Genomic DNA, 12,678 nt, shown 5'->3' with positions numbered 1-12,678 from the left:
ATGGGCGTGGTGCATGCAGGTTTTCAATGAGAGGAAACAGGGCAAAGGTCAGAAATTGAGAAGCCAGGAAGAGCAACCAGATCAGAGAGTAAACAACACCACCAAAAGTCTGGATGTCACTGATCGCAAGTCAGGAAACACTTTGCTTTCTGTGTTGGTTTAAGACACTTTTCCTGGTAAGGACAAGAACATCCCCACAGCTGCTGGTTCTCTGGAGAGTCCCAGAGAATTCTAGCAGAGTAGAACAATCTATATAATAAAGGAATCGCAGCCCCAAATGACTGGAAATGGAGTGCGAGCCTTAATTCATGTCATAAGCTCATGTTTTCAGGTATAGCCAAGTTTCCTCCCAGAGTGCTGGAAGAATTCAAATATGTAATCAGGGAGTCACCACTGGTAATCTTTAAAAAATCATGTACAACAAGTGAAGAATCAGAAAGTTAATGACAAGTAAGTGTCACAAGTTATGAAAAGGGGTGGACCCCAGAAACTACAGACTATTAACTTTGGTCAACGTTTGGTCAAATTATAGAATGAATTTAAAGCAGATGTCTTATGAACACTTCGAAAGGAATGTGTTGACTGCTAGAAGACATGGAATCACCAGGAACAAGTCACGCCAAACTGACCTCATCTTTTATGAAAGCATTTTTTACTGACGTGGGAGATTGGGGGAGTAACATAGATCTAATGTTTCTTAGTTTTAGGAAAACGTTTGGCAAAATCAGTCAAGATATCACTGTGGATAATATGGCAAAATACACATAGTAATGAAAGTACTCTCAGACGGCTGAGACCTGTTTGAAAACTCTGTGCTCAGAATGAACAGAAAATTTTCTACCCAGTGACATTCGGTGAGTTCCCCCGTTGACTCTTGCAAATTCTTACTAGAGAACCCGTGAACACCCAGGAAAGAAGAAAACTGAAATCAGGACTGCCTACCACATTAGTGCCAGGATCAAGCACTAATTTTACTAAATTCGAGGCTGAAGAAGATGACAATCAGTAATCTATAAATAACTGCGTATATGTAGGTAGAAAGACCTGCTCTTTTCTCCTCCTCTGCTCAGTCTCTGCATTAGAAACATAGATTCCATAAAATTAGGAAACTGGACATCTCCCCCTTCCGCATGGGAAGAAAGACTCCAGTCACAAGGCAGAACAAAACCGAAGAATAATTCTATAGGAAATGAATGGACCTGTAAGAAGAAAATGATAGAACTCTGCCAAGTGATATAAAAGTATGAATAAATGGAGAGGCCCGTTCCTCAATGAGAAGATTAAACATCATAAATACGTTAATTCTCCCATAATTAATTACAAGTTTAATAGATCCTAACAAAATCATGAAGAATTTCTTTTTTTGGACTTGACAAAGATATAGGGGGAAGAGACTGAGGGACAGAGGGAATGGCATGGGTAAGGCCCCAAGATAGGAGGACCGATGGAGTGTCCACAGAAGTCCAGAGTAGCCTGGAGAGGGAAGGAGGAGAGTCACGAGTGAGGCAGCTGGGGAGGTAGGCAGGGAGAGAGCACACAAGGCCTGGGAACCTCACCGACAGTGTTGGTCTTTATCCAAAGAGCAATGAGAAGTTAAAGGTTTTTAAGCAGCGAAATACAATGATTAAAGTTGAGATTTTAAAAGCCCACCTTTCTGCCGTGTGGAGAATAAATCAGAGGGGGAGAAGAGGAGAGAAGGGAAGAGAATCTGATTAGTAGGCAGTGGCAATAGTCAGGCAATGTGGTTGCACTAGGCTGGTAGCAGTGGCAAATGAAATAGAAGAGAAAGGCAACTTGCTTTAGTTCACCAGAGCGTCCCGGAAGCCAATGCTGTGATACCACTGCAGGAAAATTGGACAATTTTCTATATAAATGTCACTCCACACTTATTATGGCAGCATACAGGGGAAATAAAACAGTCTTGGTATAAAAATGTCTAATTTAGGTAGTGGCTATAGCACATTCTAGATGTATGACCACAGGCAAGTTATTTAAACATTGTGAACCCCAGTTTCCCCATGTGTTCCATGAGTTTACTAATACCTGTTCACGGAGCTGTTGGAAGGTGTAGTAGGCACTGCTGATCGTCCCCAAATATCTATTTCCTCTTCCTTCAGAGTAAAATAGATTTTGGCTGAGCCAGTGGCCATCAAAAAAAGAATAAATTTCCTGGGCTCTTTGCACATAGATATGGCCGTGTGACAAAGTTCTGACCAACAGGACCCAAGAGGAGAGCTGGGTGCTGGTGTCTACAAACCTTCCTGAAGAGAGACGTGGCACCTGCTCTTTGCCCCTCTCTCTTCTTTCCTTCTCTCCTTCCATCTGGAAGGAAATACGTCCTTGGACCATGAGGGCAAGGGCAACCCCTTAAGGATCATGGAATTGTGAGCAAGAAGGCGCTTGATCCCTGAAGAATCCAAGAAGACCCACAGGCCTGAATCTTGTTTTCCTGTTTTGTTGCTGTTTGTTGGTTTTGCTACCAGAGAAAGACTTTCTGTCTTGCTGGTGATCTAGCTCTGTCATACCTGTTACCTAAAGATTAGAAGATGTAACGTATGTGAAATGCCCAGACATTGTAAGCCATCACTAATATTTTTGTCTCCCACCAAAAAAAAAAAAAAAAAAAATCCTTTATAATTCTGCCCTTCCGTTCTGGAGAATTTAATTGTATTCTTAAATTTTTTTTTTCCTTAGACTCTGGCAAACTGGAATCTATCCAGGAGAAACTTCTCAAGGTAGTGAGCAGGCTTGGAAACCACGTGACACAGGGAACAGTTAATTACAGGACTTGTTTTGCATTTGCTATTTTTAAAGGAAGTGTGCCTTTGACTGGAGCTTGGGAATCTCAGGTGAGTGGGATCCTGTAGTTTCATCTGTTCCCACGGGACTGGAACTGGCTTGTCCACGACATGGCTGGAGGTCAGAGCTGGAGCTCTTACGAGGGAACGGGGTGGGGGGCGGGGGGGTTTGGAAGGGTGCTGAGGTGGTCTGCAATCGTCTGCATACCCACAGCCCGGGTGAGGGGTGAGGCCCCGGGAGGATCGTTATGTAGAGGGCCCCTGCCCGCCAATCTCTACCCTGATCAGACCGGCGGTTTTCTCCGTGTCTCCCAGGGGGACAGGGGTCTGTGAACGTATCTCAGGGGCTGCCACGGAGGTGAGGCAGGATTAGTAGCTTAGAGGTTTTGAAAATCTACATGTAGAAAGTCATTCTGAGGACTTGAAACCTGAAGTGGAGACTACGAATGAAGCCTCAGTGATTCCCATTCAACCTGTTCCGTCATCTGTTCTCCAACGTGCCAAGTCGATCTGAAGTCACTTCCAACATACAGCCGGCCTCCTTCAGAAAGGAGCCAGAGCTACAAACAAAGTTTAAGTGAAAATGCTGAGCATAAATAGAAGAGTCCATCTAAGGAAACACATAAGCTACATTGCTAAGTGCACATCTGGGTCCGCATAAAAGGAAACTGGTAGGGAATCAAGCATAGCGATGACTCTGTGTTGATGTCAGCGGTAATACTTCACCACAGGGGTTGGAACAGTTGAAAGGAGGTTCAAATGAATAATTTGCAAGTGAGTGTCTTCTAGGTTTATTCTTATTCAAGTGACAGATGCCCCTGTGATGACCTCGCGCTTTGATGGGCCCTTCACAGTTTGCCTGAGTAGCTGGAACATCAACCTGCATGTGTCCCTAGGAAATTTCTTTCCCTTCCGTTCTTCCCTTACATCGTGTGATCCAGCCGTTCGAAGTGACTTGCAACGATCAGAGGGAGACATGGCCTCCCACCCCTGCTTGCTTTCTGCTCTCAAATCCTGTCCACCCCGCCCCTGCCCCCCCCCCCCCCACTTAGCACTCGTCTGTCATCGTACTTGTCACTGTAAAGTCTGTCTTCTTCTCTGTCTTCCCCACTAGGCTCAGACAGCTTTCAGCTACTTTTTTTTTTTCTTTTTTTCTTTCAACCACTTTATCCCACTAATAGCCTGGCACCCAGAAGGTGCGTGAAAATGTTTCTTGACAAGCTGAGTTAATTCTCCGCCCATCAGCCATTGTCATGAAGCCTGAGTATCCTGTACCCTCAGAGGCTTCTGCTCACTGCGAGGGGCAGCCATATAAATCCAGCAGAAGCCTCGGGAGCTACTGCAGCGCTCCAGCTGCCCCCCAGCTGCTTAGTGTACAGTTGGTTTGTCAGATAGGCAGCCAAGTGTAGAAAACTCCCAGGAAGTGGGGCACTTTCAGCTGGTCCCCAACTTGCTGTGTGACTTGGAGCAAGTCTCCTAACCTTTTGGTGCCTTACTTTCCAGACCCTTTCATAGCCAACCACATAGTAAGTCTCATAATAAGTCAGGGAGGGCGCACAGCAGTCCAGCTATGTGGAATATTGTGAAGGAAGCATGAAGGGTACAAATAAACATAGGTGTGGAGGGGCACTCTTCTTCTCTGGTCTCGTGTGGAGGCAGTTCCATTTGGAGGAACCCGTTAGAGAACCACGTCTGGTCTCTCCTTGCTTTCCTCTTGTGCCCTGCCGGGGCGTTGGAAGGATTCCTCCTCCTGGGAGAAGGTGCAGAGCATACTCAGCCCCGCCCCTTCTCTTCTGAGCCAGGGTTCCTGCAGGGGGTGTGGCTTCTGGTGTGTCCCTCCACACCAGTCTGCCGGCCCCCTGAGGTAGGGGCTTGGGGCAGTTAGCCGTTAGGTGGGTGCTAAGGACTGAATATTTGTGTCCACTCCCCCTCCCCCCAATTCATATGTTGAAACCCTAATCCCCAATGTGATGGAATTTGGAGGTGGGACCTTTGGGAGTTGATTAGGGTTAAATTAGGTCATGAGGGTGGAGGCCCTAAGATGGGATTCATGCCTTTATAAAAAGAGGAAGATTTCTCTGTCTGCATGCACACACACCAAGGAATGACCATAAAGGAGGAAACTGGGAAGAGAGCCCTCACCGAGTACCTGACCTGCTGACACCCTGTTCTCAGACCCTGACCTCAGGCCCCCATTTCTAGTCCAAGCTCTAATGCTCACTGCTTTTGCTGTCCTTGCCAGGTCCAGTGGCTTTTCTGGCCCTCCATTTTTCAACTTTAAAATGCAGGTGTTGGACTAGGTCTTTCTAAAAGCTTATGAATCCATGGTTGGAATTCACCCAAAGAATGTTCCAAATGGACAGGGAGTCTTTTATCTCTTCGTAACTGACAGAGACTCTTAGTCAACTATTCAATGTCCATTCACTCTTTTTTCTTTAGTAAGAAAGCCCAGTTTTTATTGGCTGGGAATGAAAAGATAGAAGCTTGCCTTCTCTTGAAGCTAGGAAACTTTGTGTAGAAGGTCTGAGAAGGCTTCTTAAGGAGGCAACAGACAGCTCTTAGGTCTTCTTTTGCCTATCTTCCTTCCTTCCTCCTGCTTCCTTGGAATGTGGAAATACTAGCTGGAGCCCCAGCAGCCAGCAAGGACCAAGAAACCGTATTCACAGTGGAAGCCAATGCAATGGTCGGTAGAAAGATGGAAGGATCCTGGGCTGTTGATGACACGATAGAACTGTCACACAAGCCCTAAAGTGCCTACCTCTAGATTTCTTTACGAAAATGAACAAAGAAGTCACTGTCTTTCTGGTCTTTGTTGCCAGTAATTGAATGAAATTTCTAACGAATACAACTCATTGGGCTTCCTCTCATAAATGACAACTCAGTTCAACAGGATGGAGAGTCTAAACCTGCAGAACCGTATCGTCCACATAGCTCGTCTTAGAACAGAAAGGTTTCATTCCTTATAGAATTTAAGGTTTAATTCCTTATAGAACCAGAGATTCTCAGTTTCAGTTGACTGGCTGTTAGTTAACTATTTCAATCAGCCCAACGCGAATGCTTTTGCAGACATCTCTAATAGTTAACAACTGTGGAGCCAAAGAAAACCTGTTGGCCAAAAATTCTTTCAGGCTGACAAAACGTACTCATCCCTGCCAAATATGAAATAACACTGAGTCATTTTCGATGAGCACTATAAAGCATCGCAGTCAGGACTTCATGTGTTTTGCACCCTTATGAAGTAAGTAGTGACAGGAAAATAGATATTCCGCTAAATCAAGCAAGTGACATTCCTCTTTAAGCATCTCAAGACACTTTTACAAAGCTCCCAGATGTAATAAAGGGAAGGCTTTCCATGAAGAGCGCCGTAAATGTTTCTTCCACATGGCTCTTGATGGTAACTGTGGCATAGTGAGCAGCCATCTGGACTGGGAACTGGGAGTCCTGGACTTGAACTTCAGTTTTTCCAAGTAGCAGCGTGACTCTGGAGAAGGCATTTAGGATCTCTGAGCCTCCGTCTCCTTAACTGTAGAATTGGGATCATGCTGTTTATCTCATAAGGCTATCGTAAGGACTGAGAATCTGAAATACCTGGCCAGGGCTCAATGGAGAGCGAGACGCTATTGAATGAACATTATGTTGAATCTGAGTCTTATGTCACTAGATTGGTTATCTGGAATCCCGCATGTCATCCTAGAGCATTTGAAGTATTGATTGCATATGTTAAAGTGCAGTCAGACTTCGCCAAGACATTCGATGTTGAAATAAATTAAACTCCCTCGCCGTTGCTGGGTGAAGGAAGTAACTGATAGTGTTTGGGTGATTGTGACCCGGTGGGGCTCTGGGGAGGACCCACTGATGGCTGCAAATGGGGCGAGTGTGGCTAATAGTGTGAAGGACAGGGTTGGAATTAAATATAAAGTTGGACGAGTTTAATAACGAGCAAGAAAGCGTAACTTGTTTTGGGAGGGAAAGCCAGAGCCCCATTGTCTGATGTAGGAGGGCTGGCTTATTTGCACAGAGAGGTGACTACTGATCGTGGCAGCTCAGCGGGGCCTGTGGCAGTCAGCGCAGGCAACAGGCTTCCTCCGTGTCCCACTTGGGAATCTCTGTGGAAGAAGTTCCAGGTGAAAACAGAAGCTCCAGGGGAGCAGTGAGCCTTTACAGGGTGAACTGCTCCCTCCCACCGGATGTTCTCATGTGATGTTTAAAACAACCCTGGTGTGCAGGCGGGGCAGGTAGTCTGGTCAGGAAAAGAGAAGTTAAATGGTGGAGTTTTTGAAGCTGAGATTAGAACCCAGTGGGAACTTGGGTCTGTTATGAAATGAAGAGACAACAGCATTGTAGTGCACACATAGCTGGCAACAGTAATGGTCTTATCGATACTGCTGACAGAGGGGATTGGGCCTGGGGCTCTTAGCCTGGAAATGATGCTGAAACTCGGCCCCTGTGCACCAGTGCCGAATGGAGTCCTGGAGACCGAGTTTTGAGTGAAGTAGAAAAGAAGAGCTTTATTGCTTTGCCAGGCAAAGGGGGACACAGGGACCTAATGCCCTCAAAACGGTGTGTCCCAACCCGGAGGGATCTGGTGAGGAGTTTTGTAACAGTGGTTCAAGGGTGGGGTTGCTGAGAAGTGTCAGGGTGTGTGCAGGGCCTGCACTCCTTCAATCTGGCCTTTCATCTGGTGGTCTCCTGAGGAGCTTCTGTGGTTCTCCAGGTTATCAAACTGTGACCTTCTCTCTGGAATGAAGAATGCTTCATCAGGTAGTCAACGTCTTCCATCTGTTGGGGGTTTTAGTTCTGTAGAAGAGCTCAAAGATATTGTCATGTATCCTCCTTGAGGCAGAACCAGGATCCTGTCCCAAGGCTGCGCTACTGTTTCTTGGCGGCTCCTCCCTTGTCTCTGCATCCCCTCCCTTCCCTGATTAGCAGCTGTTTGAACCTGTCCTTTGGAACTCAGGGAAGGTCATGGAGGCTGATGCCTATTCCCTACAAACAAGAAACGGGGGACACAGAAAGGCTTCCGTGCCCAGGAGCCCCACAGGGTCCTGCTGGGTTTCAGAAATTAGGGCACTCTTAGGACTCAGTTGTGCTCTTTAAGGACACGTGGAAGAAGCCAGCCAGCTGCTTTCCATCTTTTCTGAGAACAAATCAAGAGGAAATTGGTTTCAGCCACATGTGGAATCTGTACATTCATCCTGAAATGAGCTTTCTCCTTAGGAAAAAAAAAAAAGTCCTCAGGATGCAAGCTCTGCAAAATCAGTCAATGAAATAATCAAATTAATGGCAGCAATAATAAGTTCAAATAGAAGCCAACACAGTGTGTCCTGTGGAAACAGCGTGTCTGCATCGTGCTCGACTCAGGTGAGGAAAGATGTTAAAATGGGCATTCTCATCTATACCCAGTTTGCTCTCAGCCCACCTCCCCCAGCTCGTAATGACGACTGAGGGACTGGACGTCTTCTATATACATCACCTGCCTCCAGGGAAGGACGCCGTTTACAGGGGTGATTCACAGCCGGGCCTCTGAGCGCTTTGTGGCCATAATTAACCCCTGTGACCCTGAGGCACTGACACTCTGTTGCTGGGAGCAACAGACAGCAGGCCCTGGGCTCGTCACTTTGTTCACCGTCCTTGTGCTTTTTCTCAGATCTCTGGACTTTTGCAGCCCTCTGTGATCCTTCTCTCCTTTCTCTTCCACCTTGGCCAGTTTGCTCAACATTTCCCCCTTCCTCTCTTAGTCCCACAGTGCCCTCGTGATCAGTGCTTCACAAATGGTGATTTCCTGGGGAGCTGGTTCAGATTCTGAAGAAGCAGGTCTGGGCAGGGACTGAGACTCTGCATTCCTAACAAGCTCCCAGGTGTTGCTGCCGCTGCTGGTGGTCTATGAGCTACACTTTTAGTTGCAAGGATCTAAAAATCCCCCTGCTTGGAAGGAGAGCCTGGTACCCTGCCCTGCATCCTCCTGGCCAGTTCAGAGGGTGTGACCCAAGGCTCTTGTGTGGCAGGAATATAGGAACAGAGTGAGACCAAGTCAGAGCAACAGAAACCTTCCTCCTGAGGCGGGCTGAGCACTGAAGGAAGTGAAGAAATATCTCATCATGAGAAACTATCAAATTTGCCTTTGTCTTCTGCAGTTGAGGTAGGTGTTGACCTTGGACTCACCTAGAGATAAGTGCAGGGAAGGAAATTACACCTGGAAGGTTCTTGGAGCCTTTACATCGTGGGACCCAGGAAAGAATGGAGGAGAGAACCGAATCCCAAGTGAGTGAATCATGGTTTGGTCTTCCTAGGTTTTAATTTATTTATTTATTTAGCCAAATGCCAAAAATTCTAAGCCACAGTAACATTTTTGAACATTTTCAAAGCAAAGCTCCAGCAGGGATACCTTCCATGTACACACAGACTTCATCATTATAATGATTTTCCTGTTCTATGTGCAATGAGCCAAGAGAGAGTCTTCAAAAATATATTTTTTTAAACCCAAAATGCATTTTCCCCCTGAAATATTCATTTAAGTAATCCAACTACCTACCCCAGGCTCACGATAAATTATTTAGATAATTGCTTTAATTCTCTGCTTCATTTTGCTAATGTAGATCTGGCCTCATAGATTTATTGCCAGCTTCATGTTTTTCAGGGAACAAGAATCATTTTATTTATTTTTATTTTTTATTTTTTTGCGGTACGCGGGCCTCTCGCTGCTGTGGCCTCTCCCGTTGCGGAGCACAGGCTCCGGACGCGCAGACTCAGCGGCCATGGCTCACGGGCCCAGCCGCTCCACGGCATGTGGGATCCTCCCAGACCGGGGCACGAACCCGTGTCCCCTGCATCGGCAGGCGGACTCTCAACCACTGCGCCACCAGGGAAACCCGAACAAGAATTATTAAAGGGTTGATTGTTTCATTGAGGTTTACTGCTGAGGTATTAGAAATAACTCTGTGTGTCCTCATGTCCTGCAGTTAGAATTGTGTGTGTGTGAGTCTGATTATCAGATGCCTTAGAGAGAACTCCCGTGGCGGTGGGTGATGAGGGAGAGAAATCTCTAAGATCATTGGATAAAAGTTCCCGTACGAAGCTCTAAATATTATTGCTATTAAATACTGCATTTCAATTAGACTGTCGCACTTAGTCTTCCAGAAGGTAATGTAATATATAAGTACATTTTCCCATAACTTTGCTAAGCATGATACAGAAGGAATGGCTCCTTCAATGCGACATGATGCCTAGTAAATACCTAGTAAATACAGCCATGCGTCTCCACTGAAGATGTTCTGACCGCGGACTGACTTGTCTTCGTTCTGTTAACTTGGGTGATTTGATGTGACTGTAGCTGGAGGCCATTTGATTGGCGGCTGTAGAGAGGAGGAAAGCGCACAGAACCCGCTCAGGGTGGTGCCCCAGGCGGCTTGATGATGATAAAAGGGACGGTGATATAAGGAGCCCATGTTTAAAAAATCCTGGTGGCATCTTAGGTCCCCGAGTGAGAGAAATAAGAAACATAACAGAAGCTCAAGGACATTGCAAGCCAAAGCATACAGTAGAATTATGGGCAAAGGAAAAGAAAGAATATACATTTGAGAAACTGTTTAGGGAGTTTGAATAAGGCTACAACACGTGTATCTAGCCTGATTCCATTTTGTCCCCAAACAGTCAGGCAAAGTGGTAGGAAGTGAGTCAGCTTTACTTCTTTCTAACTTTCCATGGGTGGGGCTCCCTCCCTGAAACACACAACCCAGGATTTCTGCATAGGAGGGGCAAGGGCCTTCTAAGCTCTTAAGCGCAACACTGTTTAAATAGCCACTTTAAAAAAATTAAACAAACTCTATTTTTTATTAAAGAAACTCTATTATTAGAAGCAGCAACACCCTGCAGAAATTGTAGTCATTGCCATTTCCTCTACCATGTGCTATTTTGAAGGTCTCAGTCTCCTTTGCTGGACAATTTATTACAAAACCTAACCATCAGTGCCTGAAATTTTCTTTTACCTTCAGTGACTTCTACCTTGTGGGCCTTGAAACACTCTGGCTGGTGAAGGTGAACTTTTCCAGGCTCACTGAATTTCTTGTGTGAAGAAGGCAAAGCAGACAGCTGGCTTCTAAAATATCCCATAACGCCTCAAATATTTTCTAGGTGCCGGCCCTGGCCTGGAGTCCTTTAGAAAGATTCCAACCTCACCCCATTATCCAAATTATTTAATTTGAATGACGCTCAATACAGCGCTGTGGCGAGCATTTTTCTTCTTGTTTAAAGTCATTGATAAGCTGCTGATGTGTTCATGAGGATGCAAAAGCTGGGTTTGCTTCTTTGTCATCCTTTCCGCTGCCACTGCCATGAGCAGCTGTCACTTTGGAATCTGAGAGCCATGTTGGACTTTGATCACAACTTTGCCTCTTGGACTAATTTTTTTTTTTTTCTTCTGATCTTTGCTTCATTCACCCAATTGCCTAATCTAGAAAACTGGACACTGTTCTGGACTTGTGGCTCCTTTATCCCCGCATCTAATAGTTCACATGGAGAAGCTAGTTCTTTCTTTCCCTAATCACGTCCTACTTATGTCATTTCTCTCTGAGGGAACCTACTGCCTTTTGGATGAAGCCGTCTTCATGGGCCCTCTCATGATCTGACGACCTCTCCTCCTTCAGCTCTCTCCTCCTGCCGTGCGTGTACAAATCCTATAGGCCTTGGTTTTTAGGTGACACTTTCCCCTCGAGGCTTGCCCTACACACAAGCACCCTGCTGCCATGCAGCTGGACCATGTGGCAAAGCCCACCTCCACCCAGCTCTGTCTGAACCTGGAGCCCTTGTTTCATCCACCGTGTCTTTCTGCCTCTCCAAAAAAGTCAAGCCTTGGGCTTTGTCCTCTATGGAGCTTGCCCAAGGAGGACAGAAAAATTTTGCTTCTCTCAATCCTGGCAGGGCCTTTCTTCTCTTTTATTGCCGTCTACATCAATGGCCATGAAAATGGGATTTAAAACAATCCTATTCTTTCATCTGTTTACTCTTACTCATGGTAACCCCTGTTTCTGTTGACATTCACGGACTCCCCCATTTACTCTACAAACCAAAGAATCAGTAGCCTGGCCCTTGAAGTTGTGATGCCTGGGCCCTTCATGACCCAATCTTGCTTAGCAAATGCTAATAGTATGTCTTATACATGTAACCGATGAGTCAGGCCTATTGTTTGTGGCATCTGGCTAGGTTAGTGTTTCCCAAACCAGTATCCTAAGGAATTGTTATCACCTTAAGCAAAATTTCATGAAAAAACATCTCTGTTCAAACATATCCAGCAAGAATGGTACACGGTACATACCTCTATACCTCTCTAGAAGGTGTTTATAATACAGGAATTCCTCTAGATTGGAAACCAGTTTAATAGGGAGTTTAACTGTTTGTCCCAAGATGAGGGAGCTAGTTAGTGGGGAGGCCGATAAGAGAACCAGATGTTCTGTAACTATTACTACAGCTGTTTATACAGATCAGGCCACCGTAGCCCCAAATCTTCCTGGCTAGAGATGACAGACATTTGGAAGATGCGGTCACCCTTCCGGACCACAGGAGTCTAGGGCAGGCAAGACAGACACTGTGGCATACTAAGCCAGTTACTTAAAACATCATAATCTAGTGAACAGAGAAAGATCATTTGGGAGCCCAGTCTCTGGATAATGGCTCTTGATACCAAATCAAGTTCCCTGGCTAAGACTGCATCTCAAAACGGAATTACTTTGAGTTTCCTTCAGCTGTGTTCTCCCAAGTAATCACATTTAAAAGAAGACATAATAAGCCAGGCGCTCATCCCATAGGATGGCACGTTGAGATTTGAGAATCTATTTCCATTCCCCTTAACCCATTCCCGCCATTTCATACTTGGCAGGCAGATGCC

This window comes from Phocoena phocoena, chromosome 2 (assembly GCF_963924675.1).
Source record: "Phocoena phocoena chromosome 2, mPhoPho1.1, whole genome shotgun sequence".
Lineage (NCBI taxonomy): Eukaryota > Metazoa > Chordata > Mammalia > Artiodactyla > Phocoenidae > Phocoena > Phocoena phocoena.
This window is presented reverse-complemented; position numbering follows the sequence as displayed.